Consider the following 6,000-nt stretch of genomic DNA (forward strand, 5'->3'; position numbering starts at 1 on the left):
TACATTTCGTTTTGGACCATGTCTTCCCTTCCCTCACTCTCCAAGTTTTTCTCTCCCATCCCCACCACAAGTTGTTTAGTTTTTTTTTATAGTGTCTAGTGAGCACCGCTGCTGCATTTGTTCACCCTCTGTCCCTCTATTTCTCTGCTCCCCCTATTCCTTCCAAAGACAGTCAAAACAAAAACGCCAAAAAGGAGAGAAACCTCTTGTTTCCATTTCTTGGAGTTCATTTCTATAAATATTATTTTATATGATCAGAGGAACATAGGGATTGCACCTTTGTATTCCTTTCCTAAGAATATCCTCCTTTGATATCGCTGTGTGTGAATGCCTAGAGTTCTGTATAATTTATCATGTCCCAGTATAATTTAGATCTGGCTTCAGCATATGAAAGAAAACACACGCCTTTTGTCTCTCTGAGCTTGGCTTATTTCACTTAACATGGTTTGTTGTAGGTCCATCGATTTCCCTGCAAGTGACATAATATTATTCTTTCTAATGGTTGTGTAAAATTCCATTGTATATTCCATGTACCACAATTTTTGGATCCTCTCATTTATTGTGGGCTATCTGGGTTGTTTTCATATTTTGGCTACTGTGAATAGTGTGGCCATGAACATGGATGTGCAGGTGTCCTTATCATATCCTGGCTCATGATGTTCAGAGTAGATGCTGAGGACTGGTATGGCTGGATCATAGGGAGCTGTATGTTTAGTTTCTTGAACAATCTCCAGACTGCCTTTAGAGTGGTTGTACTAGTTTACCTTTCCACCAGCAGTGCAGTGGGGTTCCTTCCCCCCCCCCCCCCCCGCACATCCCTGCCAGCATTTGTCACTGTTAGAATCCATGCTGGCCAATCTAACTGGGGTGAGGGGGAAATCCCAGGGTTGTTTTGATTTGCATTTCCTTTATGGCCAGGGATGAATAGCATTTCCACCTGTGTTTCTTTGAAATTCTCGCTTCTTCTTCTGAGAAGATTAGTTGGGAGGTTTTTGTTTTTTTTGTTTGTTTGGGTTTTTTTCCCTGGTATTTAGGAGGAACGCATGTGTCAAATGTTTAACACTGTGTTACATGATAGTTGCTCAATAAATAAGAGTTATTATTTTACCACAATTCCTCTCCTCCAAGGGATGCCATTCAATAATATGAAAATCAAGCCATGAATAAGGGTGAGCATGATTGACATCTTTTATATACATATATAAAATTAGAACAATGAAATGTGCTGAAATTGTTTTAAGACATGTGGGGAGGAGAGAAGGAAAAGAGATGGAGGATCAAGTTATCTCAAGATAACTAGCTAGTTATCTAATGGCTGGCTTTTTGTTTTTGGTTTTGGTTTTTTTTAAATACATGATATTTAAAATCTACTTAATATAAATGGGATTACCATTTAATAGAGCATTTTATGAATATAGTGCCTCTTGATCAATGTAACCTTTTTTTGTGTGAACATACTGTACAGAGGGGTTACAATTACATGGGCAAGATAATGAGTACATTTCTTATCAAGCATTGTTGCCTCCTCCTTTGTTAACATTGTCCTTCCCTCACTTTTCTTAATTTTTAGGATATATATTGAATGTTTTTGTGTTGGTACTAGAGTGAACTCCAGTGCGTAGGAACTGTCCTTGAGCTTTTTTATTCAAGGCTAGAATTCTACCACTTGAGCTCCACTTCCAGCTTTTTGTTGGGTAATTGGAGATAAGAGACTTATGGATTGTTCTGCCTGGGGTTGACTTTGAACCTTGATTCTCACTTCTCAGTCTCCTTTATAGCTAGAGTTGCAGGCAGGAGACAGCAGTTCCCAAACCTTGTCACGTCTCCTTCTCCTTGATTCCATTCTATTTTTACTGTGGCATTCAAGTTTCTAGACATGAACTGTTCATGCCAACGTTGTATATAAAGAATCAACCATCCTAAAAGATTTAACATGTACACATCAGTATGTTTATTTTCAGTGTTGCATTGCCGTATTTGAGTGAGACGCAATGATGCAAACAGGGCAGATGGATGTCTTTCTCCGCTCCCATTTTGACAGCCCCCCCTTTCCCCATGCCTCAGGATTTACCCACTTAGAAAGTGGGGTGACGCCAATGCTCCCAGGACTGCTTTTGCCTGCTGCCTACCAGATGGTACTAAGAAATTCAAAATATTTCTTACCACAGCTGTAACTTTGACAACAAAATTAATACCAGCCCAAATACCACTGCGAATGTGAAGGGCATAGTAATCAGGCTCTTCAGTGTGATGTAAACAGCCACTTTTTTCCAGTATATTAGGCAACAAATGTCAACAGGCAAAACAAGACAAAATAAAGCCAAACAGAAAAGCTCCAATCCTATCAGCTCTTGCTGCGATGTCAATCAGATACCAGGTCGAATACCGCTAAACCAGATTCCTACCTGGCGTCCATTCATCATGGAACAGCTGCTTCTCTTGAGTGGGAAGTATACGCCTCCCCCTGGAGCAACCATCATCCATTCACACATTTTTACCACGCTGCTTTCCCAAAGAGCTTCATCTTTTTTTTTTTTAAAGCTGTCTTTCTTTATTTGAGGAAATAAATCTCTTAAAGGAGGATTTGACTAGACGTTAATCTAAGAAATTCTTGAGTTTGAAATTCTCTCTCTTTTTTTTTTGTTTTCTTAGCGAACTTCAAAGATTTTATAGGAAGTGTAAGGAGTTAAGTCTGGTTGAAAAGTAAGTTGAAATGTGGCACATGATTTCAGGGGGTTAACAGAACTTATATATCTGATGGTCATTAAAATGCTAAACATCCAAGTGCTGGTGGCTCATTAGGTTCACAGTTCAAAGCCAGCCCAGGCAGGAAAGTCTGTGAGACTTTTCTCTCTAATTAACCACCATAAAGTTGGAGTAAAGCTGTGGCTCAAGTGGTAGAGCATCAAGCTTGAGCCAAAAAGCTCAGGGACAGCCCAGATCCTGAGTTCAAACACTAGGACCAGCACATATTTACACATGTGCACACAGGTACACACGTGCATGCATGCATGTATGTGTATTATGTATGTGGAGAGAGAAAGACTGAGTTTGAAAATCAGAGAACAATAAGTACTCATGGTGTGAATATTAAGTATGATGACAATCAACTTGTAGCATTAATAAATACTTTAGAAAAATGGAGTAATTTGATATCAAAGATAGAATTATTTTCCTTTGCTTAAGGGAGTAAATAACACACTATGTAATGCACCACAAAATTAAAGGAAAATGACGATTTACAAAAGTCTCAGCTTTGAAAGAAATAAGTTCGTGGATACCCTTAGCTTTTCAAGAAAAGTTTGGTTTTAGCAACATAAAGGATCAGTTATTTTAAACAGAGATTTGCTCTTTTGAGTTTAAAATGTGTTTGTCCTACCTTAAGACAAAACAAAATATTATGGTAGAATATATAATTTTCAAACATATTTTCATCAACAGAATCTAGAGAGGAAGTTTGCTGAGGAGCTGCCATGAAGTATTTATTAGGAAAATGTCTTAATTATTTTTGTGGGGGTACTGGGGCTTGAACTCAAGGCCTGGGCACCGTCCTTTACTTTTGTATTCAACCTGGTGTTTTACCACTTGAGCCACAGCTCTATATCTGGTTTATTGTTGGTTAACTGGACTGTAAAAAAAAAAAAACTCATGGACTTTCCTGCCCTTCCTGCCCAAGCTGGCTTTGAACTACCATCCTCAGATCTCAGTCTCTTAAGTAGCCAGGATTATAGTCATGAGCAGCTCCATTCCCTGCCTGCCCCTCTCCCCGCGCCCAGTGTGGCTTGCTTTCTTCATGAGTGAAATTACAAGTTGAGCATACTTAATCTCAACCTCTAACATCCGACACTTTTTGAACACCAACATGATGTCACAGTGGAAAATTCCACACTTGACCTCATATGACAGACCCGAAACACAGGTGCACTCAAGCACTGTATAAAATTACCTAAAGTCTGTGTGTTCAAGGTGTACATAAAGCATAAATGAATTTTAAGTTTAGACTTAGGTCTAAACCTTAGCATATCTCATTACATATGTGCAGCTAAATCCAAAGTTTCAACACTCTGGCACTAAACATGTTGAAGTAAATTTGTATTTGCAATTTGTATTCATTCTAGTAAACTTATTCTGAATATGAGCGTGCTTTCCCCCTCTCTATCACAGTTTTTCCAGCATCATCTGTGGACTCACTAATGTTTTCTATACCATCCTAGCTCACATCCCAAATTTTTAGTCACAATGTTCCAAGGCCTAGAGTTGATGCTCATAAATTGATTATTCTTTTTGAACAATGCATTTTCCAGAAGCAGCTGGCCTTAAAGAATGCTTGAGTGCTTTCTAAAAGACCTTCAAACCAAACCACTGGGGACAACGCCTTGTAAATTTGGGAAACTGTTCCTTAGGAAATGGCAAGTGTTCTCAATCAGTGACCAAGATCCTGGGACATTTACTTTTGTAGATAAAAGGTAGACTTGGGGAATTACTCAGTATTAGACCAAACAACCTACTTCCAGAATGTTTCTGTTTTCTATCCCGACTCTAGGCTCTGTTATTTTATTAACAAGAAGTACATTCATGGCTCCATAATTCCTTTTTTGCATCTTTCATACTGTGAAATGATAAGCAGATTTATGATTTATGTTGATTGGAATTATGGATTGATTGTGTGTGTGAGTGAAAGAGAGAGAGAGTGAGAGAGAGAGTGTTCTGGGGCCTGGGGCTAGAACTCAGGGTCTGGGCAGTGTCATTGAGTCATTGAAGTTTTTTTTGGGGGGAAATACTGTACAGAGGGGTTACAATTACATGGGCAAGATAATGAGTACATTTCTTATCAAGCATTGTAGCCTCCTCCTTTGTTTCCCCTTCCCATCCCATCCTCCTCCCCCCCCCCCCACCCAACCCTCCTCCCCCACCCCCAACCAAAGTTGTTCAAGGCTACCACTTTACCACTTGAGCCACAGCTCCACTTCTATCTTTTTGGTGGTAATTGGAGATAAAAGTCTCACAGCAACCCTCAGATCTTAGCCTACTGAGTAGTTAGAATTACAGGTGTGAGCCACCGCCACCCTGCTAGGGTTGTTGACTTTTCCCATCAAGAGGAAACTCCATTGCTATTTAACAAGGCATTAGAGACCATGAATGAAAAGCACATGTTTCATTCTTTCCTTTTCCTGCCACACCTGCTACTAAAAGTTGAAGAATACTGTGAAACAGATCTCTGATAGACTGGAGCACATGGCAAGTTTATGAGGTATTTGTGTGTGTGTGTGTATATATATATATATATGTGTATATATATATATGTGTGTGTATATGTAGATATATGTAGATATATACATACGTATGTATGAATGTGTTTATGTGTGTGCAAATATGTGTATGTACATATATTTGTGTATATGTCTTCACACATATGTATGTATTTGCATATATATTTATGTGCATATATTTATATGTGTATAGGTATATATATAGGTATACACACATGTACATACACAAATAATAGAAAATGGAAGTTATGCAGCTAAAACCTGCACAGAAATAATGATTGGCATTGTTTGCTTTGCATATGGATGTGTGTATACAAACATATATGTTGGTATATCTATATGTGCAAAGTCATATGTGTACATATCGGTTTGTATATAACATGTGAGTATGTATGTATATTGTATGTGTGCACCATCATTATACAGAGGATATGTACTGGGGTGGGTATTTCCTGTCTACTTTTGCCTATGGGAGGCACTATGTTGAATCCCAATCTTGGACCCAAACCGAGAATCATACCCCTAGACCAACGAGACGGCTTGAATCCCAATCTTGATGGGAGATATTGAACATGGAAACTCTGGACATGGCTTTGAGTATCCTCACCCGAGAAGCTGAGAGGTGCTCTATTTGTTGAAAGAGGGAGAGCATTTGAGTTGGTGATCTGTGGCCACATGGGGTTAACAAACAGGGGTCATTTGTACAATCTGACAAGGAGGCAAAAGGTGA

The sequence above is a fragment of the Dipodomys ordii genome, unplaced genomic scaffold, assembly GCF_000151885.1.
Source record: "Dipodomys ordii isolate 6190 unplaced genomic scaffold, Dord_2.0 Scaffold42, whole genome shotgun sequence".
Taxonomy (NCBI): Eukaryota; Metazoa; Chordata; class Mammalia; order Rodentia; family Heteromyidae; genus Dipodomys; species Dipodomys ordii.